This window comes from Ochotona curzoniae, unplaced genomic scaffold (assembly GCF_017591425.1).
Source record: "Ochotona curzoniae isolate NIBS_2020 unplaced genomic scaffold, NIBS_Ocur_1.0 contig_2210, whole genome shotgun sequence".
Taxonomy (NCBI): Eukaryota; Metazoa; Chordata; class Mammalia; order Lagomorpha; family Ochotonidae; genus Ochotona; species Ochotona curzoniae.
This window is the reverse complement of record NW_024465369.1, coordinates 7,059,230-7,086,427: the sequence shown is the minus strand read 5'-3', so window position 1 is coordinate 7,086,427 and position 27,198 is coordinate 7,059,230.

The following is a 27,198-nucleotide window of genomic DNA, read 5'->3' as shown; positions in this document are numbered from 1 at the left end:
CCTTTCCTTTCCTCTGGAGCAATATATTCATACTGTTGTTTTTTTCTTTGTTATATTTTTTATGCAATTGAAACATTAAGTTGCTGTGTACTAGGGAGTTCCTTTGTAGAAAAAATTTTAGTAACAAATGCAAATTTTTCAGAAGTTTGGTTTTTTTTTTTCAGATTTTCAGCTAAAATACATAACGTCCTATCTGTTATTTTTTTCTGAATCTTCACTTTTTTATTCTTAATGTGATTACTCTGTTTCTTTCTTGACTTGTTACACTAGGGATTAGTCTAACGTCAAGAAATAAATTTCTGTTGCTTGTACAAAATCATTTCATGGGATTATTTGTAGCAGCACAAATAGACTTTGAAGAACATTTTATTCTTGTATCTTCATTTTTCTTTTATCCTACTCTCCTTTTATTTTTCTTCTTAAATATTTATTTGTTTATTTATTTATTATTGGAAAGACAGATTTTACAGGAAAGGCTGAGAGAAAGGTCTTCCATTCATCTGCTGATTTACTCCCCAAGTGGCCACAATGGCCAGAGCTGAGCCAATCCAAAGCTAGGTATCAGGAGCTTCTTCCAGGTGTCTCATGCAGGTGTAGGACACTAAGGCTTTGGGCTGTCATCATCTGATTTCTCAGGCCACAAGCAGGAAACTGGATGAGGAGTAGAGAAGCTGTGACACAAACCAGCACCCGTATCATCTCCTGGCACGTGCAAGGTGAGGACATAGCCACTAAGCTATTTTGCTGAGTTCTTTACTCTGCTTTTTCAAAGTTGGTATGTTTTTTCCTACATTACAGAGATGATTTTCATATTATTGCTTATCCATAATTGAACTTTCATAGCCGATTAAGGCTGAAAGATATTTCTATGGATTGCTTTGCCTGTACCACACACCTTTCAATATGTACATTATGCATCAAAAGACATTCCTAGATTCTAAGCTATTATTGGAAAAGCAGGACTATTCCTTTAAATAAGAAAATGATATGTGAAGTCTAGCATGGTGGCCTAGAGGCTGAAGCCGTCACCTTAATACCATTTGGGTGCCGATTGTAATACCGGTAGCCCTGCTTCCCATCCAGCTGCCTTCTTGTGGCCTGGAAAAGCAGTCGAGGACAGACCAAAGCCTTCGGATCCTACACCCACATTTGAGACCGAGAAAAAGCTCCTGGCTCCTGGTTTCAGATCGGCGCAGTTCCAGCCATTGTGGTCACTTGGGGAGTAAATCATCAGACAAACAATCTTCCTCTCTGTCTTTCCTCCTCTCTGTATATCTGACTTTTGAATAAAAATAAAATCTTTAAAAATAAAAAAAAGGAAAATGATACATGGCCAGAGTATATTTCCAAATAATTACTAATCAACACGGGATTTTGTAAACAATCAACCAATCCTCCTGAGGAACACTTCTATTTCTTAATACATTCAACAAAGGTCAAGTTGATCTCCCGTATTTCCTTCAAAAAGTAGTCCTTGTGTGATTAGAGTACATGTTCTTTGAGGCTTTGTTCATTGAGAAATGAAGTTACTTACCCACTGGTTTTATGAGCGCTTAAGTGTGAACTAGATTATGATTGTCTTGAACAACAAAATGAAAATATGTGGTAGAAATGACACTGCATAATTAGCGCAACTAAGTGCAAGCTCTCTGACCCTTTTCTCTTGGTATCTGTACCCATCAGTCCAGAACCCTTCAGGTACCATCCAGGCTGTCAGAAAACCACGAGACTGCTATGTTTTCTCATAGGGTCCATCTAAAATCCATATCATTTTTTCCCTTGCTCTGTATTCATGATCTGTTGATCAAAGAATGTTCTCAATTAGATAGATGAGGGAAACCAACAGCATATAAGTGGTCTCTGTACATGAACCGTGAGGATATGGACATGGCAGCAACACTGCTGATCACATAGAGTTTAGTTCCTGAATGTCTTATTTAAAGATCTAATCGAATGGCTTTGTTTATATAGTGTCTATGATTCAAAAATAAGATTTTTAAAGCCTATGGATGTCCTGGACTTCCTCCTGGCTATAGGTACAAAATCAGTTTTCATCAAAGGGAGCAAAGAAAAGTTGAAGGAAGGTTCGTGCTAAATGTAAATACGCTCTCCTGTTGCTGTATCATTGCTAGTCAAGATACAGGATATAGAGTAAAACAGTACAATGCCAAAGACTTCTAATAGAGAGGTCTACCTCTCTTGGATAAATGGCTTTCTTATATTTGTCTGCCAGTACTCTTGAAGGTAAACTGATTGTTTTCTTGGTGAGTCAAGTGGTATATTTGGCAGTGATTGTATAGTTTTGAATTTTAACAATATGCTAATGTGACCTAATGAAAACCGTACAAATTGTTTCCATGGTTTCAGGAATCTAGGGGTGGCCATTTAGCAGGAATTATTTTCAGCATCTTATGCATTTCTAAAAGACAAAGATCTTTTCTCTGAGGACAGAGATATTGGGTCCTTCAGGCGATCCTGCCTTGTAATACAGTGGCAGACACTTCATCAATTTTGAGAGCATTTCTTTAAAGGAAATGGAGGATCTTTCTTAATTTTCCAACACAGCATACATTTAGTAAGTTGATTATGCATTTCCTTCTAGCAAATGAATCTGCCAATTCAACATTCAAACTAATGTTTACACCATCATATCAAAATGATTACTGTAACAGAGTGGATTTGACTGGTTATAATTGTTAGGGTATAACACATTAAAAAAATAAATGAATGAAACAAAGATAATCCACCTTAACAAAGATTTTAGTGGGAATTCTTTAAAGAATATTTTCCACACTTAATGGCTATGATATCTTTTATGTACAGATCTGAAATATTACAGCTCTCCACACACATTAAGGCAATTAAGAAATATAGTAATGCTTTCCTGGTGACTACTTCTACATTTATCTTCATTCTCCTGCATTTTCCTTTGTTTCTCAAAGAATTTAGCCTACCCTGGCAAAGTGCCATGTTCTTATTGCATCACACAGATCCAGTGCTGGTTAGTGCAAGCAAGGTATTGGTTGGTCCTGTTTCTTTATGGTAACTTCAGTCAATTCTGTTATATTGATATTTTGTCTTAATATATTCCACAGATTGCATTTATTTCATTTTCTTTTTGATCAACCATTTTGTCTTTTCTCTATTCTCTGGGTTTTGTCTGGTTTATTTTCTGTTTTGTTGGTCACTTGTTAGAGATTTCTATTACTCCTGCTATTCTTTCCACTTAATTCGAATCATTAAGCCATTTTAAACAAAAAAAGAGTGAATCAGTTTTAAAGTTTTGCCAATTAGTGTATCACATTTGAATGATGTTTATAGCATAGCAAATAGCAAGATTTATTTCACACTTCGATCTCTCCTACTCTTTCATCCTCCTCCTCCTGCACTATTACCCTCTTTCTTGGTAAAAATCTATGAAAGAAAATTGAAAAAAATAATGTAATGAAAAAGTACCGTTTTGAAAAATTGTGTTCCAATCTTTCATTACTGAGAAGTTTAGAAACTTACCAACAAAATAGATCACGAAAGACTTGAATGGTGGTGAATGTGCAACGATGCAGACTCTAAGTGAAGGAAAAATAAAAGAGAGGCTTCATTGCAATACTGTACTATTGATGACCAAATAGTTCTTAAATTGCTCATTTTTCTGACAGCATATCTCAAGAGACCCAAACATCAGTGTATGTGTATTTTACACTTACATAAATGTAACATTTTACACTTATAAAGAATTCCATGCTTTACGTAAGTGTGAAATACTCAGAAATCTTTTATACACATATGAATAATACTGTTACAAAGTAAAGGCATTAAATGCTGTTTTCAGGAAATTCCCACATCATTTCTAATTAGTGTGAAACAAAACATTATGATACAGTGTACCAGAGTGAATCACCATCATTAAATCCAGAGATATATTTCTAAAACTTTTGGGTTTGTAGAAACATTCTGTCTCATAACTAAAGCAAGCTGTTTTGGCTCCTGTATCCGCCATCAACCTCCTCTACATAGCCCTTCTTTGTAGTGGATGCTGAAATTTGCAACAAAAATAATGCATGCTCCTTATCCATACATACTCTAAAGGAGTTGGGAGAAAATTGCTTGACCAAGCATGAGAATACTTTTCAGTCTCTCTACATCTCAGCAGGGAATGGGATTAAAGAGCTAAAGATACATAGGCAAAACAATATGTATCACTTGTTCAATGAATGAGCTACAGATGTTCCTCATTCCCTTCACGTTTTCCTCACATTACAAAAGATCTGAGTCACTGAGACTGTTTAGGGGAACTCTGCCTTGCAAAACTCAACTGTATGTTGGCACATTTTTAAAAAGATTTATTTATTTGAAAGGTTAGAGTTAAAGAGAGAGTGAGAGAATGAGAGAGGGGGCAGGGTGAGTTTCTTTCAAGTCTTCACAAAGATTCAAAAGCCCAAGTACTTGGGCCATCCTCCGCTATGCTTCCCGGCACATTAGTAGGAAGCTGAGGTGAAGTGCAGGTACCAGGATTTAAACAAGAGCACATAAGGGATGCTGGTTTTCTACTCACCATCGTGCCAGCCCCCCCCCCCCCCCCCAAAAAAAGAGTTGCTTTTCTCTCCACAAAATTTTTTTCCAAAAAATATACACAAATTATTTTCTGTATATTTTAGCTTCGTAGCCCGCAGTCTTTATTCCTTTTCTTCTACAACCCCCTCCTTCCATTCTTTCCTTTTCCTTCTGTCTCCCTCTAAACTGTAAATAAATTATAAGTAAAAACCTAAAACCTTAAGAGCCATAGAAGAATAGTTTATGGGGCAGATAGGCCTGTAGGTACTAGAATACCCCAAATTGGAAAGCTTTAATAAACGTTGATGAGGATGTGGGGCGAAAGTACAATCACTATGAGGACAGTTTGGAAATTCTTCAGAGATTCGAAAGTAGAGCTATCAAATCATCCAGCCATCCCACTCCTGGGAATACAACCAGACAAAATGAATCAGCATGGAAGAGAGATATTTGCACATCCATGTAAATTATAGCTCAATTCACAATGACTAAGTTGTGGAATCTACACAGATGTCCATCAATGAATAACTAAGTAAAGAAAATGTGGTATTGGTGAATGTGTGTGTGTGTGTGTGTGTGTGTGTGTGTGTGTGTGTGTGTGTAATGCTGCTCAGTCACATACAATAAAAGAAAAAAAGCCCAGCTTTTGAAACAAAATGAATACAACTAGAAAGCATGCTTAGTGAAATAAGCCACTCAGCAAGGAGTAAATATCAAATGTTTTCTCTGATCCAATACACAAAAATACAAAACTGTAACCTGTACTAATGAAAGAGGCATCTTGACATTTGATTACTATTTATAACCTGTGTCTACTTTTCTCCTTACTTATTATCTCTTAAAATCTCCCCCCAATGGAGAGCTAAACCTGTGATTGTATAATAAAATGGGAGGACAGTATTGTAAAAATTTAAGAAAGAAGAAGAATGAAAAAAGGAGGAGGGTGGGTGGTGAGGAAGGGCAGGAAGAAGTGTAGTATGCAAAGTACCTCTATACTCCTAAATTTGGATTGTATACTTTATATTTGTTAAAAAATGCTGCTTCCCCAGAATAGTAATAATAATTTTAAAAATGAAGGTTTTGTAATAATAGTGGTTATATCTTCATGTTTCACAGAGTTCACAGAAAATGGAATTAAGAAGTAAGTTTAGAGTTTGGCATTCGCTGTAGCAGTCCGGGGGCTCCCTGGTACAACTGTCTCCCGCAGTGGGATGTCTGGTTCTGCTTCTGGTTCTAGCTCCCTGTTATGGACAGCTTGGAGGCAGCAGATAATGCGTCACATGCTTGGATCCTTGTTACCCACATGGGAACGCTGGATTGAATTCCAGGGCGCTGCCTTCATCCTGGCTTGCTGTTGAACAGTGGATCAGCTATCTCTATTGGCCTTACAAGTTAAATAACAAATTCACGTTGGCACATTTTAAAATAATTTGTTTATTTATTTTGAAATTCAGAGTTACAAACCAGAGAGACACACACACATGGGGCAGGGTAGGGATGGAGTTGCAGGGATCTCCCAATAATTGGTTCAATCTCCATGTAATACCAATGGCCATTTTAGGCAGCATGAAGCCAGGGACCAGGAACCAGGAGCTGAATTTATGCCTCCTGCCTCGGTGAAGGAGCACCAACTCTAGTACCAACTTCTGCTATTTTATCCAACCCGTGAACAGGATCTGAATCAAAGTCAACAGCTAGAACTCAAGCCAGAAACCATATGGATAACTACCATCACTACTGCCAATCTTTGCCACTATACCATGTTGATGTCCCTGCTTACAAAAATGTTTGCAATTTAATGCTTCCAAAAGTTCATGAAAAAATTTCAAAAAAAATTTTGAGCCAAAAGAATTTTTCTTTTGATTTCATCTTCCCATTTAACTTTTTAAAGTACCCTTGTATATTCTATTAACAGAGATTAGCAAACTTTGTTACTGACAAATACAATCTGTCTTAATATATATATATTAACGGCCTGGCATGGTGGCTTAGCAGCTAAAGTCCTCACTTGTACATGCTGGGATCCCATATGGGCACTGGTTCTAATCCTGGCAGCCCTTTTCCCATCCAGCTGCCTGCTTGTGGCCTGGGAAAGCAGTCTAGGACGGCCTAAAGCCCTGGGTCCCTGTATCCACATGGGAGAACTGGAAGAAGTTTCTGGCTCCTGGCTTCGGATCAGCATAGCAGCACAAACTGTTGTGGTCACTTGGAGAGTGAATCAGCGGATGGAAGATCTTCCTCTCTGTCTCTTCTCTTCTTTGTATATCTGACTTCCCAATAAAAATAAACATATCTTTAAAAAAATATATTTTGAAATAAAATTTTATTGGAACCAAGTCGCTGCTAGTTTTTTTTGTTTGTTTGTTTTTTTTGTACTGCAAGGACGGAAATGAAGGGTTGTGACCATGGTAAAACACTCATCAAAGTCTAAACTGCTTGCTATCTGGAGTCCATAAAGCAGGCAGCTGACCCTTTACATACAGCGTTGACAACAGACAGTTCTGTCTCTAGATGTGCTTCTTCTTTAACGTGGCAGCAACCTTATTTTTCCAACTTGCTAGAAACTTCTTCCTTATAGTAAGCATGACTCTCATTCCCAGTATCATCTCTCCACTGATCCAAGTTCTTCCCCCTAAAACCTCAGAGTGCAAGACAATCATGACCTCTCTTGCACAACAGTTTGGTCTCTTCCTTATAATACACTTTTGGAAGTGTTTGTTAAAGCCTAACCATCCCCACCCCCCACCATAAAAAAGGAAGCACCCTTGATCCCAAAGGAGACTTCTTCCGTGAATTACAAATTTCAACAACAAAATGAAAAAATATTTATCAAATATATTTCATTGCATTTATTGACATTTTGAGGAAGACTCTATGATGACATAAAGTGTAGGGTTAGGCTGATCTACACTTTATGCATAACTTTATCACATATGTATGCTTCTGGGGAAGATTTGAAAGGCCTTTGTGCTTCATGTTCACTGTTTGTGAAATGAGAAAATTATTGATGAGCAAACAACATGTTCTAGGTATATTTTGAGTATTAAAATAGATGACACATGACTGATGTTCTATTCCGTCCCCAATATATTAAAGGACCATGAAAACGTTATTTATTATTATAAAGCTAAGCCATATATTCATTTCTGCCTTAAATATGCACTTCGAATTACATCTTGTTTTCTTGTTGCCAATACATGCCAACATACTAGAGGATTTTGACAATGTATACATTCAAAAATTTTCCTGATTTTCTGACTGTGCACATTCACATATACTCTGTAGAGTTTTAATAGGATAATATATTTGAAGTGGTTAGAATAAGGTCAAAAAGAAATAATAGAACAATAAATGATTATAGTAATTAATAGTCCTTTAAACTATATTTTTAGTTTGTTTATTCATTTTAGCTCCTTATTCTGCAACCTGCATTTCTGAACAAAAAAAAATATTAAAGTCCCACTATTTTCATCATCTCGGCTTTGGAAACATTTAGGACCAACTTCAGTCTGTTTTTCTGTGAGCAAATACTTTCCTTATTCATTACCTTTGGGTACAGTTAATAGTGTCAAAAACAACATTACTCTTTTGAAAAATGTTTAGTTCATGTTTAATCTTTTCTATTTTTTTTAAGATTTATTTATTTTTATTGGAAAGTCAGATATACAGAGTGGAGGAGAGACAGAGAGGAAGATCTTCCGTCCGATGATTCACTCCCCAAGTGAGCGCAACGACTGGTACTGCGCCGATCAGAAGCCAGAAGCCAGGAGCTCTTCCGGGTCTCCCATGCGGGTTCAGAGTCCCAAGGCTTTGGGTTGTCTTTGACTGCTTTCCCAGGCCATAATCAGGGAGCTGAATGGGAAGCGGGGCTGCCGGGATTAGAACCCGTGCCCATGTGGGATCCCAGTGCGTGCAAGGCAAGGACTTCAACCACTACGCTGTTGTGCCAGGCCCCAGTCTTTCCTATTTTTTTAGATTGACACATGTCTATGTTACCAATGAATGAATAGAAACCAGTAAGAAAAGGTGCAATAGTCCAATGGCTAAATCCTTGCTTTGCATGCCCAGGAAACCATACAGGCCTCAGTTTGTGTCCCGGCTGCTTTATTTCCCTTTCCAGCCCTCTGCTTGAGGCCTGTTAAATCAGATGAGGATGACTCAAAAACTTGGGACCCTGCATCAGTGTGGGAGACCTGGAGGAATCTCCTGGCTCCTGGTTTCGGATTGGCTCAGCTCCAGCTGTGTGGGAGTAAAACAGTGGGGAGAAGATCTATACCAGAAGATCTGTATCTCCTTCTGTGTATAAATCTGTCTCTCTTTAAAAAGGATCAGTTAAAAGTCTATGAATAAAGGAGCAGTCTTAGAGAAGAAATGCACTGTTACTCACCACTGCTATACTGGCCAAAACTTGTATCTGTCATAGAGGGAAATAAACACTGCTTCTGGGAAAAAAAAAAAAAAGAATCAGTTAAAGAAAATTCAAATAAGTCTCATTTAATTGACATAAATATTATTAGGAAATAAGTATCTAAATTTATGGGAAATTAACTATAAAATATCTCTGTTCAATAATGACATGTATTTTCATTTTATTTTAGTCCTCAATTACAGGATGTCATAGTATTGATAATTATGGTTTTTTTTAAGATTTATTTCATTTTTATTGCAAAGTCAGATATACAGAGAGGAGGATAGTCAGAGACGAAGATCTGTCCATTGATTCACTCCCCAACTGGTCACAATGGCCAGAGCTGTGCTGATCTGAAGCTAGGAGCCAGAAACAACTTCTAGGTCTCAAACATGACTGCAGGGTCCCAGGGCTTTGGGCCGTTCTCAACTGCTGTCCCAGGCCACAAGCAGGCAGCTGGATGGGGAGCAGGGCTGCCGGGATTAGAATCGGTGCCCATATGGGATCCCAGTGTGTGCACGGTGAGGATATTATCTACTAGGCCACTGCACTGAAGCAATAATAATTACATTTTAAAGGAGAAAATTGATTTGCAGAAAGTATAAATTTTTACCTGTAAATAATTTATGATCTTATTTTTATCTTATCAAATCATTATTATGTGCTACCCAGAATTTTCCTTATCCTCTACAATATGACATTTTAAAAATATGAAGGGTATCAAAGAGAAAATTAAGGAACTGACTGGGCAGAACAAGTCACAATTATTTTATAAAATTTTAACTATCAGCCTCCTCCTTTCTCTTTTATGTTACACTTCAATTGAATAGAAGTTAATAAAGGGTTTGTAATTATTTCTCAAGATGTTAATAGCGTTTCTGAGCAAATAAACGTATTGCTGTGACTTATCAATATTTTTATTTTGATTAATCAGATAACCTGTGCATAAATGGATTAAAGAGAAATAAAGTTTCCATTCCTTTGAAAAGAGGTTAGCATATTCCATCATGCTCATTTACCTTGAGATACATTGCATTGGATGCTTTTTAACAAAGTGTATCAGAGAAAATGAACTCACGCAGTATATTAAAAGGGAGACCAAGACAAATGCATACAAGCTATATTGATTTGAAATTATGCTGGCCTTATTTTTTAATCATTTGCTTATTTGCGTTAAATAGAGTTCAATTTTGACTTAATTCACTGAGTGCCTCAAAGTTATTAAAGAGCACGGTTATTGCCAAGGCTGAAGCTTGAGGGTGAAATATGGTCTGCCGTCATATTTGGCAGTTGTAGTAAATTAACTTCCCTGAGAACATAAGGTTAAGAGCTCTCTCGGTCACTGTTGCGATCCTGCCCCTCCAAAGAACTGGACAGTTTTCATATGCTATAAAATTTTCTCAATAAGTGAATGAATACTGGCAAGCACTTTCGTAAAAATATTGGCAAGAGAGGTAGCCTTGATTTGTTCAGTGGTCATAGGTAACAGCAATCTCCAAGAGCTCACAGATGAAAAGCCTATGACATGAATTTCAAAGCATATTTGTATCAAAATAAACTTGTTTTTAATTCAGTTTTCCATGAAATTTTCTTTGCTTTATTTGAGATGCAGACAACTCTCATTTGCCTCTTCACTTCCCAAGTGAAAAGCTAGGAGCTCAGTGTAGATCTCCCAAGCAGGTGGCAGGGAACCAAATGCTTGAGTGATTACCTGCTGCAGTGTCGGGCCTTTAGGGATGAGGAGATAAAACTAGGAACTGAAGGCAGCGATCAGAACAAGTAGGCCAAATGCCCACACTCCACCAACTTGCTGAAGTTCTGGTATGTATACTCATACAGATGCATACAACAGGCACACTTGTGTGTACATTACCATCAAACATCTGTTTTATTTTTCAGTAAAGTCAGTGATTGAGGATGCAGGAAAATGATACAACAGAACAAAAAGCTCTTAATTCTCAGAAATTTGCAGTGTGGTAGTCTGTAAATCTGTTCATTCCTTTAAGGTTCCCTAGAGACACATTGAGGATGAAAACTGATTGACAATATTCTTATTTTAATTATTTTAAGATTATTTATTTGTAAGAATGAGTTAAAGAACCAGAGAGAGAGAAAGAGAGAGAGAGAGAGAGAGAGAGAGAGAAAGAGATTGTCTGTTTGTTCAATCTCCAAATGACCTACATGGCCAACCAGGGCTAAGCCAGTTCAAAGTTGGCAGCCAGGAACTCCATCTGTGAGACCCAGGTGGGTTACAGGGCGCCAAACACTTTCCCAGGCGTGCAGGCAGAGAGCTGGATTGGGAACCAGGGTTCCAGTCTGAGCTTCTATCAGTTAACACTTACATGAACCTGATGTTCATATGTGACGCTGACGGCATGGGTGGTGACTTTTCAAGCTGTGCCGCAATTCCAGCCCCTGATTCATTTCAGAAGATGCAACCATTTTCCTAAAACTTAAACCTGAGAAGAATTTCTTCCAAGGACCCATAATTAAATTTCTCTCACCAGAAATACATCCCTCTAGACACAGGAGGCATTTTGCCTGAGATTTCTCCTGCAATATCACACGAACAATATGTTAAGCATAACCAACCAGAAATGTGGCCCAAATGTGCTCGGAATTGTACTCGTATCTTTGATAAAGTGAATTCTCCAGAGCAAGCAGCTTTCGCACAATATTTTGCAGATTGCCAGAGATACAGGGAAATACATCAGGGCCTTTCATAAGGGAGCTGAGCGGGAAGTGATTAAGGAGAAAGAAGTAAGGGCAGGCATCCCTTTGGTTTCTCGGTATGATTCAAGAACTGCTTCTTCTTCCATTAAGAAGGAAATTTAGAAAATCACTGACATGAAGAAATGTTAGGTGGCCTGACTTTCTGAGAGTCTGCCTTCAATTTTAGCTAAAATAAGTTTCTCTCCTAGAAACAAAATGAACAAGAGAAAGTTTTATGTTTTTGGCTATAACAGCCTGAGGTTCAGAGAGGTGTGACTATCATTAAGAGAGTTATTTGGACAGAAAACAAAGTCATCACCCTACAAATGTAAAACCCTGGTGAAGGTAGTATATGGCCGGCCTGCAGGGTGCTGGTAGAGCTGGTGGCAAAGCAATATGACTACCAACCATGGGCCAACTTTCTGTACACCAGTGGCCTGATGCCATACCCTGACTGTTGCTGGATCAAGGTGTTGTGATGTCATCTTGTACCAACCTGGCTATTAGAATTTCATATATTAAAGAGAAATACTTGACTTTCTCCCTCAAAGACCATGACAGTCTCTACGTTGTGTTTAAAAGAATTGCTTCTGCTCCTAAGGTCCTGTATAAAGTCTTAATGCTTCTCACAGTGTTGTTTTAGATGGACACGTTTCTCAGTAGCACACTTAGGCTTCTGCTGTGGGGTGCGTTCACTGAGGGGGGCACACCGGGATATTTCCTTGCTAAGACATTCTTTTGCTCCTGTGCGATGTTTTCCAGGGTTGTGTATCACCTGTTACATTTCCTAAAGCTGCTGAGATAAATCCTACAGTGACATTCGCACATGGATGATCACCCCCCACCCCTTCTCTCACTGTGGGACTGTGCTTCCCTTTAAGGAAGGAGGATTAAGGATGAAGAAATTCTGCAGTTCACCAATGCTTAATCCAATGACCAGAGTTTATGGGTCCACTCCAACATTGCTTACTTGAGTCTACAACTAGATGACTAGCACATGCTCTACGTGTCATCCTCTGGCCCTGGCAAAAGCTCTTGACGAGATTTCCCACATGAATATGTATCATGAAAGATATCAATTGTCCAGGAAAGCAAGAGGTTATTGTGTAGTGTAAAGTCTTGTTGATGCTGCCTTCTTCAGAGTTAAGCATTTCTTTGAAATAGCCTTCAATGTCAATGTGTTCCTGTGGAAAAATGCAGTATTTCTAATTTCCCAATACCAAGGAATTTACTTTTGTTTGTTTCTTTGTTTTTCTTCTTTTTTGATGTGTAAGTATCCTATTAACAACAGTTGTCTCTATTTCCATTTTTTAAAGTGTAAGTTATTGGTAAATTCAAATGGCAGTGTGAGTGCATCTCTAATATGTCGTAGGAAAGTTCATTTTGGCAGCAATAGGAAATATTCAAAAGCATAGAAATTTTTTTTAAAAGTAAGCACTTTGTTTATTGCGTGGCCAGTTCTGATTTGGTGCTGTAGTAGGTTGATCCAAGTATGATTTTGGTAATAATGTCTTTTATAGTTTAAGATGCTCTGCATAAGGGATATACTTGGAGCTGCTCCCTAATTAAAGAAAAAAAAGCAGTAAGTGACTATTTAATCACGGAATGTTCACTCGTCTATTGGAAGCTGTATATCTTCAACAGAAACATAAGTTTGTAAAAAGACTCCTAAACAACACTAAATCTAATAACAAGTATCCATTTTATATCACTGATAAAAGCATGCTGGTTAGAAATAATGATGAATACATGCCACCCATAAATTAAGAAAAAAAAGGATATACACAAGGAATGTACATTATAATTGCATATACATACTTTTCAAAAGCAGACAAAAATCATTTATTTCAAGTTCAGGGTGATGGGTTCCTTGAAAGGGAAAACCATCATGGGAAGGCATGTGAGAATGTCTCCAAACACTGTTAGTGCTCAACAGCTGGATCTGAATGAGGATCACAAGATTGTCTTTACTCTGATTCCATCAAGCTCTGATGATGAGTACGTTCTTGTTACATGACATTTCAGCAAACAATAAATACAAAAGGAAGAATGTGGGAAATTGCCCCGGACTTCTGCCTGCCTAGCGCATGTGGAAGGCCACAGGAACACAGCACACAGTGGCCCTGGGGAACCCCTGACAGGAGTCTCAGCTAAGACCATAACCTGGCCTGTTCGCTGGACATACAGCAAGAGTGATGGGCTGCACCCAGTCTCTCTTCTCTTACTCTTTTAACAAACTGTGCTAGGACTTCCTTGGTAAACAACTCTAGGAAATCAACTGTTCCATTCATCCTGCTTTTCAGCAGGAAATGAGTTTGACCTGAGACATGGCTTCCTGTGCTTCCTGACCTATAACTTCACTGGAGGGTCCAAAGAGATAGACATGCTTACTATCCTGTCACAATGTTGTTGTTGGGTGGGAGTACTGTTGGGACAGCCCTTCTTCCTGTTCCCTTTTCCTATTCTATATAAACCTGTAACCCTTTCATATAAATGGACATTCCCTCACCAGTTTTGTCTCTGGTGGTTTTGCTACAAAAAACACCATAGGTGCACCCCTCGTTGGTCTCAGAGCCTGCTGGACAGAAGATTCGTCGAGAGAGAGCTCGTTTTGTTACAGTAATTCTGCCAAATATTACAGGATTCAGCAATGATCTCCAGAAAACTAGGTCTCTCTCCCTCTCTCTCTCTCTCTCTCTCTCTCTCTCTCTCTCTCACACACACACACACACACACACACACACACACACACACACACTGCATTCCAGTTTAGAAGTATAATCCTTTCTCACATTTACAAAACATGAAGAAGCTATGTAGGTATTGTATAACTACATTAATGAGAGATATTCACTTTTATTTAATTACTTCCATATTAATTTTCCTGTGTACACATGGAGTTTATAGAGTTCAGGTTGTAGTTTCTGTATAATTTGTGAAATAGTATTATATAATACATATTTAAAATAAATATATAGGTATCATGAACCTAATTTTAATGGCTATGCAGCATATCTCTTAACAAAAATTTGTTCAGAATTCATTTAATTCCGTGTGTATTTTGCAGAATTATGTATATCCTCATTGCAAATTCAACAGTTTTGAGGGTTATCTATATTAGCTTTGAAATAATAATATTAGGGCTGCTTTGAAATAATAATATTAGGGCTTTATTTTAGATCCTTATACTTGAAACTAAGATTAAGGGTGCTTTGTGCCCTTATTTATCCACTTAGATATTTGACTCAATATTTACCTTTTATGAGTTTAGGGTTATTTTAATGGTCAGTTTTGAAATCAAAGCAAAGCTTATTTTGAAATGAAAGAAGAAAATGTTTTAAAGGTACTTATTTAAGTTAGGTTCAAAAAGTAAGTTACCATGTGCTTATCAACTAACACTTAACAACTTTAATTGGAAGGTCTGTCTGTGGTCTCCTTATTTTTACTTGTTTAATACTGTGATTAGTGATGAATTAAGCCAGTGTATATAGAAAGGATTAAAATTATATCTTTGCAAAAACTGATGAAGTGAACAGAGGGAGGGAGCAGGTGCATAAGAAAAGTGTGGTTGTCTTCTTGGGTCTGTACTCCTGCAATACATAAAATCTGTTCGTTTTATACTAAGAAAATTTTTAGAAATCAATTTCATAACATTAAAAAAAATCTGACAGAAAGAGTAATGTGTATATCAATCTCAATTTTATGAAATGTTTTAAACTCTGTATGGAATTCAGTGTTCTAAAAAAATATCTATGACTTTATCTTCTTTCTCCTCACTTAAAAAAGCATCCTTGGAATAAAATACATTATGAATCATGATTTTTCGTTACTAGATGAGGTCCAACTTTTTCAAATATGTTAATTGGCTTAACAGAATAAAACAGATGCATAATTAAGGCAGTGATGGTTAGCCAAAAGTCTGCATTTACATAATAAAACTTCTGAGCTGCTACCACATAATTTGGCATCAACACTCAAATGTTCTTTTTTCATAAGTCATTCCTAACAGATACACTGTTCCTTCAAAGAAGGAGCAAATAAATGATGGATACCACAGACACAGGAGGTGGTGGAGTTTGCTTCCTGAGGTCAGTCAGGAATGTGGCACTCCCCAAGGCAGCCAGACCACACACCGACTACAAATAATGGGCTGGGGCCAAAATTCTTTACCTTACCAGAGCTCAAGCAGAGCCTATGCCAGCACTCATGTCAGAAGGGATATAGGACCCTCACATGTGCCTTTTTGCCTGCCTTTATTTCCTTGCAGTTCCTCAAATCTGTCTCTCTCCCTTCTCTTTCCCGCTGCAAGGGATAGAAAGGCCCAAGGATGGATCTCAAATAAAAGTCTCTGTGCATCATTTATAACTGACTGATGTTTTCTTTTCGTGGGAGGTCACCAAATCTAACAGTAAAGTGAGTGGCAGGAGTGACTACATAACAGATAAATATTCGATTTCTTGCATAACTGAAGATCAAATTTAGTTTTTTACCTAAAAATCTTTTGAAGTTGTAGCTAATACCAAGGTTCAAAGTGAAGCTCCTCCAAGAAAGTAACCCTGGAGATCAATTATGTTTTCTAATTTTTCTGGGCCACAGTTTCCTGTGTTCAATAACAACAGCTCCTATTCATGGAACTGTTTCTCTTACTCCAATGTGTGTACAGGTAAATTTCTTCTTAACAGGTGAGACTTAGAAACAACCAAAGACAGATATTTTTCGTATGTGCAAGATCATTTATATAGTAAGAAGAGGGCATCTGTTCTATTTAATATTAAGTAACTGTTTTTCTAAGATGAAACAGATTCGTTTGTCAAATAAGAAATGTGCAGCTACTAGGTGGCCCCAACTAGAGACCATTATGCTTAGTGAAATGAGTCAATCACAAAAGAACAAATAACATGAAAAGTGTAATTTCAATAACCCGATCCATTCTGGTTTTTTTTTTTCTTTTACTGCATCCCATGTGTTTTGATAGTTTTGATTTCAGCTTTATTTATTCCAAATACTTTCTTTTCGCCTGTCAAATTCATCACTGGCTCATGGATTACATGGTGGCATCATTTTTCCCAAGACTTTTGTGTTTCCTTTTTGTCACCCATGCTTTGGTTACTCAGTGGCATCTTTTTTCATGGTTCTGTAATTTGTTGTGGTGTCGGTGGTGGTGACTGTTGTTCTAATTCATACCAGTTGTTGACTTTGTTTCATGGGTTCTCATTTATGGAAATGTATAGTGATGGAGTACTGGGGTCTACCATATCCAGATGCGGGGTTATAATGCAACATGCAACCCTGCTTCCAGACAAAAGATGGACTCCCAGTGAAACTGTTGGAAATGTGTAGACAATAGGATGCTAGACTGATTGACATTGTCTGTACCAGCAACGTCAGGGCACAGTTAAATAAGAGACTGATGGAATTATGACTCCTTATGGAAGACTATACTATTGTAGCAACATGGGGAAAAACTGTTGGGGATGGGATTTTGGAAGGGAGAATCCCAGTCTATTAGAAATTGTACCATAAAATTCAAACATTGAAAATAAAAATATAAGAAAAAGAGAAATGTGTAGTTAATTTTGTTTCATATGTGACAAATGATAGATACATACATACATACATATACGTACATACCTTTGTGGGGGTGTTATACATTTTTTCATATTTGCTTTCAGATAGTTAAATTTTAATGGATTTATTTTGCATTTTATTGCTTAGTATTTTGCAATCGTATGTTAATTGGGACCAGATCCTTTTTCAACTCAGAGTATAATTTTTCTGGTATGCCATTGACTCCAGCAGGTAGACAGAGCAGCTTTAGCACTGAGTTGGAATTGATTCTCTTAAAGCCCTAGATTTTTTTATAAATTGGAGACCTCAACTGTCAGCAGTATGTCCACAGATGAAGATAATGAAATTTACTTATCCCATGTCATTTAGTTGGTATGTTAGAGCACTTTATAAAAGATGAGAATGAAGAGGTAGGACGGGTCATACTGTTTTACGCTCTTGGAGAATTTTCTGAGCCCAATCTTATGGAATCCTCCTATAGTATTGCTTTAAAACATTATTTTTGATTGATACTCTCTAATCCACATTAATTTGTTTCAAGTGAAACAAACCCTGGGAAAGAATAGTTTCAGAAAGGAAGGAATTAATTATGCCAGCAATTCAAATACTACTACTTTCTAAATTGGTGAATCTCTTTGTCTTGATTATTCTAACAAGACTCCCTCCATTTACATAATTTCCCCTTCCTGCAGTCAGTCCAATTACCTTATTTTCTTGTTTTATGACTCTGCTAATAGGCACATCATTTATAATCCACCCAACTAACTTCCCTCTTCTATGCTATTTGTTTTTATCTCCAACTCCCTTTCTTTGAAATGTCAGGTGGAAATAAAGAATTTTTACTGGAATTGTTGCTTTCCTGTAGTTGTAACGCCTTCAAATCCTCATTAAAAACCTCTGAAACCTTGTGTGTGCTGTGATTTTAAAATTTGATTATGATTGGAAATTGTTAGTTGCATTCAAGGTGAGGGGATAGATTTCTTATTTGCAACTTCGTATGTTTCCTTATAAGCAAATCATGCTAAAGAGTTAGTAGCCTGAAAAATAAACACCTGTTGATAAGAGAAAAAAAAAAAAACTATTGAAATCAAGATAACTCTGTGTGGTATAGATAAACTAAATCACTCTTCCCTGAGCAGGTGTACTCTGAGCGCTCAATGAGTGGTTCAAATGGTGATTGAACAAAGAAGTTGCCAGAGTAAGTTCAAGGAATTTTACAGGAAAGGCTGTCAGGAGGTAATTCCTTAAATGAGTGCATCTCATGTCATTAGGACAAGAGCTGGTTCTGAAGGGTAGATATGGCTAACTTAAAGTCTCATCATAAAATTGTGTACAAGGACTTAGGAAAGGAATCCCACGATGAACCAGTTTTTTTGTCCTTTGGTATTTCCACCCCTAAACTCATTTGACTTTTGAAGAAATATGAATGATTGTTCCACAGCAGATACTCAACAAATACACTTAATTTGCAGCATAACGGGCTTCAAAGTCAAAGTTACTGCTACTTATGCCCATTTTTTAGCATTTTGTTTATGGTATTATGTATTACAAAAAAACCTGTAATTCTGAGCTAAAACACTAAAGACAGGGCAAAGCTCCATGGCATAGTAGGCTAATTCCTATATTGACACTAATTCCTGTATTGGCTGCTCCACTTCCGATCTGTCCCCCTGCTAGTAGCCTGGGAGAACAGCAGAGGATGGTTCAAGTCCTTGCTCCCTTTTTCCCATGAGGCAAATCCAGAGGAAGCTCTTGGCTCCTGGCTTCAGACTGACTCAGCTTTGGCTGTTTTGGCCATTTGAGGAGTGAACTAGCAGTGAAAGGTCTCTCGCTTTGTGTCTCCTCCTGTTTGTAACTGTCTTTCATATAAAAATAGAATAAGTCTTTAAAAAATAAACACTAAAGACAAGTGTAGTACAAACACTTCCTTTATTCAAATTCTAGTTCTCTGAAGGAGGGGAAAAATACCTCTTGAATAAATACCACATAAATCATATTTTCGTAAAGCAACCCTTCAATTAAATCAATAACAGTGCCTAACTCAAAAAAAAAAAGAAAGCAAAATAATCTAAAAAACTAGGGCTAGAAAATGCTGTGCTTCTCAACAACTGTTTGAAAATATTTAAAATAGATACACCTGTCAATCCAACTGAAAACATTGTAAGAAGTGTATCCAATTCAGTCATATTCATATAGCAATAATACTGAAAAATGCGTAATAGAATTTTTTTTCTCTTAAGTTTTATGAAAGAATTTTCTGAGCAAAAACAGAAAAAAAACAAAAAACAAAAGCAGAACAGGTATTTAATCTACTGCTGAAAAAGCCCACGCACCATGTCAGAGATCTGGGTTTCATTGCAGCTCAAGCTGCTGATTCCACTTCAAGAGAAAACAGGACCCTTGCAGACAGCAGCGGTGGATCAAGTTACACCCATCTGGGAGACTTGATTGGCCTCCCCACTCCTGGCTTCAAACCCTAGTCATGCCCTGGCTCCTCCTGGCATTTGGTAGTAAACCAACGGAATACAACTTGTACTATGTTTATGTGTTTCTTTCTTGTTTTTCTCTGCCGTCCTAAAAAACAAAAATGATTAAACATAGCATTCAATATATTTTTCAATATATGCAAATAAGAGAAAGTAGTTTTGCCTTCCTGCTAGAATTTTGTGTCAATTTCCTTTTCCTTACACTTTTTAAAATAGAAAAGAAACAGATTTCATGTATTTCATTGAAAGTGAGATATATAATGATCCTATGCTACTGCACCACCCTCTCTCCCACCCTCTTTCTTTCCTTATTTTCTTTTAATTTTTGTGATGACATGTTTTTTTTTTTAATAATCACAGGTTTTCAAATAAAAATAAACTTTTCTTTAGGTGTTTCTGTCCCCAAAATGTAAGGAACTTCTTCTGTCACAACCTCAGGGACCTCGGGGGGAGACAATGGGACTCTCTCCCTAAGATGGAAGTTGTAATCGTGAACACATTTAAGATATTTGCCTCTTTGTTTTCAGATCTAGATTATTTCAAAATTGAGTCTGCCATTTTGCTTCCTTCTGCCACAATCTATGTGTCTTCTCTCATCATAATCCTTTAATCCTACAGATTTGTAGGAAAAATCTTTTTATGAGTTTAGTCTGTGCATATCATATTGTTATAATGAAATATAATGGAATGTAGACTCTGATAATAATGCTTTTATTCTTAGAAAAAAAATGGCCTTTCGCTATTTTTGCTTCAGTTGGATAAATAGTATGAAGTCCTATGAAGAGTATCTTTATTATTATTCACACGAAATATGACTTTAATTTCAACTCTAACACTCAATTCACTTAGTAGTCTTGGGCAATCAAGGTAACTGGGTTTTCGCATCTCCTTTAAATTGGGGATAATAGGTACTAGTGTAATACATTAGTGGGTAAAGCCTCCACCTGCAGCATTAGGGTTCCATTTGCACCCTGATTTGAGTCCCGAATGTTTCATTTCTGATCTAGCAGCCTACTAATGTGCCTGGGAAAGCAGTAGAAAATGGCTCCAATGCTTTGACCCTGAAAACACATGGAGACCCAGAAGATGCTCCTGGGTTCTGACTTCAGATAGGCCCAAATAAGTCTGTTGGGGGCATTTGAATAATGTACCAGCAGATGGAACATCCATCTCTCTGTAATCCTGGCTTTCAAACAAACAAACATTTTTTTAAAGATGGGAATAATCCCATTTTGAAGAACTGTATTAAGATTTATACAAAATGTCCAGTTAGTGCAAAGCGTAATACCAATCCACTGCTTTATAAATCACAATTTCCCATAGTTCCTGTGGTATTGTTTTTAAGTTACCTGCCCTCAGCAGTGACTGTATCTCTGCTCTATGCATGGTGCCTGGCACTGACTGGAGATTCAGTGCATGTCAATTTGTTAAACAACCATGTTTCTTCTACACTGCAGAACCACCGTCATGCCTCACTCATCAAGTGTTCCTTCTCTGGGGTTTTGTGTTCTGTTCACACTCCCAGTCCACCTTTCAGCTGTAGATTGCTGACTAATATTTGCATCACCATGTCTGCTGAATATCAAGTGTAATTCTCTTTATCAGTGTAACTTTAAAGTCATTTTCCATGTAAGCTACTGCTTTTTCATATATTCAGAGAATTAAGACATTAATATCTGGGGGTAGGCCACCACTCTGCCTGCTACAGTTCAGTGTTCTTAAAATCATCCGTATATTCAGCTAAGAATCAATATAACCTAGTTATCCTATCCAGCTCTGACTCATCTCTGGCTCTAGCTGGTTTATTTGTTGGGTATCACTGTTCTTTTCCTGCCATATTTCTTAATCAAATCAAACATCTCCCATCTGAACTTCTGTCTGGTTCTTGTTACCAAAGCCACATCCAGCCATCATGTCTCACACTGATTTTCTTAATTTGGCTCCATGATTCATGTAATAGCTGTAAGCATGACAATCAGTACTTACCTTATCCTGACATTGCGCTATGTAAAGGCAGAGTTTGGCCTTTATTTTGAACTGTGCTTGGGATTCTAACTCATGATATTTCCATGTGTAACTGGAAGCTTCTAGAGTGTCAGTCACCATCTTGTGGGTGTCAGCCAAAACCCTACTGACAGATCAACCTGAAACTTTCAGAACACAACCATGTTCTCTGAACAGCATCTCCTCTATTTTTTGGTACCCCAGGTTCTAGTTTCAGACCACCACAGAGACTGTAACATGGAACCTGCAACCTTATGATGGGTGAGGTCTTAATTAATAAATTCAGTACCACTCAGTTTAGTTGTTTTTATTTGATGGTTGTGGGGAACATTTTTCTAAACTCCTTTCTTGAACTTTTTAATTTATCTACATGGATCTCTCTCCTTTACCTAGAATTGCTGCTCTTGCCTCATAAGCAAACCTCCACCTGATTTCTATTGCTCTGCCATCCAGGGGTGTTGGTCAATAACAGTGGAGTCCACTACACAGAATTTAAGAGGGCAGTTTGCTTTCATGGTCATACTGGTGGTGGATCAGCTCTTTGGCAACTTTGAGAGTAATTGTCTATGTAAATTTTGCAAACTAGTCTCTCTTGACTCATCCTCATTCAGACCTGGTACTTTGCCCTCAAATGTAAAGAAAATTGTAAGTTTACCTCGACTACTTTTCTCAGTGCTTTGTTTTTTGACATAAAAGAGATAGGAAGCTGCCCTGTGTCACAGAGAAAAGGGGAGTTACTCTGTAGATTCTTCCCCCATTGGCAAGACAATCTGTCAACCATGACCTCTCCCATCAGGACCTTTCATCTTACTCGTCTCATGGTGATCTGTCAATCCTGACATTCTCTCACTAACACCTGTCATTGCAGCCTCTCCCCTCATGATTTCTGACATTTTGTACCCAAAGATATTTTGCATTTTTCTTTAGGGAAGTTGCATACAGACAATAGAGTTATAATACTCTATCCTGTTGTTATCACTGGCTATGAGATTTCATTGGATTTCATTAGAGAAAGCTGTCATCAGTTTCAATTCCCAGGAATGTGGGAAGAGAGGAAGGACATCAGTTCGTCCCTTGCCTTCCTCCGCTGGGTGACTTTCTCCATTGTATGCTATAATGTACAAGGCTTCTACACTTCTCTCCATTTTTCTATTGCTTTTTATTTCTTTCCTGACTTTAATTGATTCTAATGAAACTCTTTGGGCTTTTACATTTGCAGTTATTTACCCAGTACAGAGACCAAAATGCCGCCCGCATCTGTTATTTTTCTCCAGCCTCCTGACACTATAAATGTTGTGTTAGTTTCTCCTTTACTGGAATAAGTTAGATGTTTGCTTTCAACTGATAGTCTAAGGAGAGTAGTCTATTATTTTTAATTACAGGTAAATTTTAAAGCTTTTCATTTTTACATGAATAGCTCAAATATTGACTATAACTCATTAAAGTGTTTAAATTTTGTCATACCTCAAATAGGAATTTAAAGTTACTTTTATACAAAAAATATTTATTTTTATTGGAAAGTCAAATATATATATATAGAGAGAGCAGGATATACAGAAAGAAAGATCTTCCACCTGATAGTTCACTTCCCAAGTAGCTGCAATGGCCAGAACTGCACCAATTTGAAGCCAGGAACCAGAAGCTTCTTCTAGGCCTGCCACGTGGGTTCAGGGTCCCATAACTTTGGGCCAACCTCGACTACTTTCCCAGGACACAAGCAGAGAGCTGGAAAGGGAGGCGGAGCAGTGTGAACATTACTCACGTGTATGCAAGGCGAGGATTTAGCCACTAGGCTACTGTGCTGGACCCCAGAAATCTAAAGTTACTTTTTCACTCTAAAATTAAATCTCACAAATTAATCACATGGCAACTTGTAAAAATATTGATGTACCATTATGAGTAAAAAGAAACTTATTAATAAATCCTCAGCTCCTTGTCCTTTTTCTTACTTGTGTTATTTTGAATATAATTTTGTGAACTGACATGACATGGTTTTATAATTCTCTAGTCTGGTTAGTTGTAAAATAGCATCAAAACAGAAGAATATTCTAAGGAACCTAGAGGAAAACATATGCAGCATGTTCTTATGCCAAACTAACTTGCTTAGGTATCTTGACAGTTTGTATGAGTACGTGTTTCTGTGTGTGTCTCAGACAGAGAATAACCGCATCACTCTTGTTGGAAAAGGTATGTTTTATATTTAGGAAAGAAGCTTCAAAAATATTCATAAGTAAACAAAATGAACTTTCATTAAATTAAAATGTATTTTTTTCCTACTTGTTAAGCACTGAAATGTTTTCCGAATTGAGTATTATGCCTCCATGGAGTGCAGTGAAATTATTCTATTTTTAAAAATCAGAAAAAAAAAGTGTAAGGAAGGAGGAGAGGGGATGGTGAGTGCAGGGAGAGGGGAGGGGGCAGGGAGGATGTATCATTATGCTCCTAAATCTGTACTGTGGAATGTGTTCATTTTATCTAAGTAACACTAAAAAAAAAAAAAGATATTTTAGTGCTACTTCAGGTGTTCTAATTTTTTGAAAATTCATTCATTTTACTTCAAAGGAGGAGTTAGAGAGAGACATGGGGAGAGAAAGAGGGAGATCTTCTCTCTGTCCTCTGGTTCCCTCCCCAGATGATCCCAGCCAGTGGAACTGACCAGTCCAAAGCCAGAAGCCAGTTCTTCTCCATCTCCCATAGAGTGCAGGCACCCAAGCACTAGGGCCAAGTCCTGCTCTGCTTTCCCATGCACACAGCAGAGACATGCACTGAAAGTCAGCCGGAAGGCGCCCACATAGAAGGAGCCGCTTAACCCAACTGTGATATGGCAGCAGCCCTCACTTTGAGGCCTTTTTACACACGTTAGCATTGCAGATGGTGGCTTTTCCACAGCACTGGTTCCTAAAAGGTGTTTAGGGGAAAATATTGATCAAAAACTAATTTATTTTTAACACTTTCACATCTGTCAAGTTAAATTGGGGAACATAGCTACTGAGTTTTAGGAAAAAGTCCTGAAAGGATATGATGCATGAAATAAGTATCGAAAATCCAGATGGTAAAATTGGACAATGAAAAGAGAATTATGACTGCTGCTTTACTCTTTAAATATTTTTAAAGTTATGAATGTATGTATGTATGTATGTATTTAACAGATAAAGTTATAGAAAGCTGGGGTAGAAAAGGACTAACAATGAAATGAGTAAGCAAGCAGGAGGGAAAAAATCTTCCATCTGTGCTTTACTTCCAAGTGGCCAGACCTGTTCAAGCAGAAATCAGTAACGGGGAACTTTATCAAAGTCTCTAATGTGGGTTGTAGGTGAGCCATCTACTTTCTTCTTAGTGTATTGGGAGCTAGATTGGAGGCAGAGCATCCATCTGGTATTCTAAATGATGTCCACCTTGGACGCAGGCTCCAGGTAATTTAACCCACTTCTCCACAATGCTGGTCTTAGGTTCCAAACCTTACACAGTTTCCTCTCTTTGACAACTTTAATCTGGTATCACAAAATAAAGGAGGATCAGGAAAAAGTCATCCTCGGCCTAACCAGTTCAAACTGCGATCTAACTTCTGCTCATCTCATAGTCCTCATTAAGAAGACAGTTTATTTTTTTTTTAAGTATCTTTTTTTTTATTTAATTTTGACAATTCTTACAAATTTAATTGGGGTAAAAAAGGTTCAAGGTCTAAAGGGGGATATAGAGGAAGAAACCCCACCCAGTCTCCCGCCCACCCCAAGTCCCGGGTGTGGGGCGCGCTCCGAGATACTCGATCAAGTGGTTCCAATAGTTCACCATTCATGGGTCGTTGCCAGTCTCGCCACCCCAATCATGATGTGGTCATTGAAGAGTTCATTGATTGACACAGTCCCTTCTAGGGTCTCCATTTGCCCAGTCTCTGCTGCCAACAGATGGCTGAGGTTATTGCTTGATTTGTCCTGTCTTTCCCTGGTTAGGACTCCGAGTCCGGTGTCTCGAATGGGAAGATCCTCAAAGAAATTTTGAGGCATTCCCAGTCCTGATTCCTGTTGTTTTAGTAGCATAGGGCCCGGCATAGTCCACTGCCCCGGTCAGCTGGCGGCTGCAGTTGCTGGGCCGGTTCTGTCTCCACCCGTGTCCTCTTGCAGTCCCGCCTGGTTCCACCCTGGACGCACTTGTCCCTCACACGTACTAGTAGGAGTTGCAGATTGGGTGAAAACCAGGCTGGGCTGACTATTCCCACTGGAGCAAGCCACAATCAGAGTTGGTGAGGGTTGTTGGGGCTTAGTTGTAGCACCAGTTGGCGGAAGCTGGTACAAAGGGTTAGACACGTTGAGTTGAACCACAGGGCCAACTGGAGAGGGCACAACGGGTATGGGAGTGACCTGGGAGGGAAACAGTGGGTTCCTCCCTCGTGGGTCATCACCTTCCACGGGAGGGCATGGGAACTAGGACAGGGGCTGGGGTGGCTAGACAGACACCCAACAATATCCGTTAGGGACAGTAGGAGGAGATAGTTGGATGGAAGTAGGTGGCAACACCTGTTGGCAAGAATATGAACAGAAGGGTACTGGGGACAGACTGAGCTAGTATGCCATATATACTGGCAAGCCAGGGTAGGAGGTGGGCCTGTTTGAGGCTACTATGGGCCGCCCTGACTGGGCTGCAACTCCTACAAGAAGACAGTTTATTCCCTCAAACCCTGGCAATCCAAGCAAGCTGGCAGAAGCAATAGACTCCCATAAGGATACCAGTGAAAGCTGAGCTTGAGGGATTTGTGTGTAACAAATATTAATTGAATCCAACCATTCTCAAAGTTTGAATTATTTCATAGAAACACTGAAGCAGAGGTTGCCACTTACTTTCTACCAACGAGCAAATTTCTAAAATCTTGTGATTTTGCATTTTTAAAATGAATGTAATGAACTTGTTATCGTAGTTAACTGTCTTTCGATGAGTGCAAGAAGTAAACATTATGGAGGGTTCTTGTGGAGCTGACATACTTGAAAATATTTCCAGGATCATCTGGCTAGGCATTTGAATGATGGGAAAGGGAAGGAAAGAATGCAGACGAAAAACTGAAGGATCCCCCAGAGAACCCGGTAGGGTTGGTTTCATTCCCATAAGGGAACTCTGACGACAACATAGGGCACAGTGGAGGTGAATCGACTAGGCACAAGAGACTGTTTACATTCTGTCAGCCAAGGGCCGCATAGCCTGGTGTAATGTCCTAGGAATATACCTCTCCATGGGCACAGGGAAAGCAGTCACTATGAGGGCGGCCCTCATAAAAGGATACTTAGGTAATATGTAGTCAACAGTAATGGCAGAAGAATGGATAATTTAGGAGCATTCCAAATGTGTCATATCTGCAAAATATTAAAAAAAAAAATTAACAGGTATATGACAGGCTTAGGCAAAAACAGGAATGTGGTTCATGAAACTATGTTTTCTGAACAAAACCATGAAAATCCAATGGGAATATCAAATATAGTC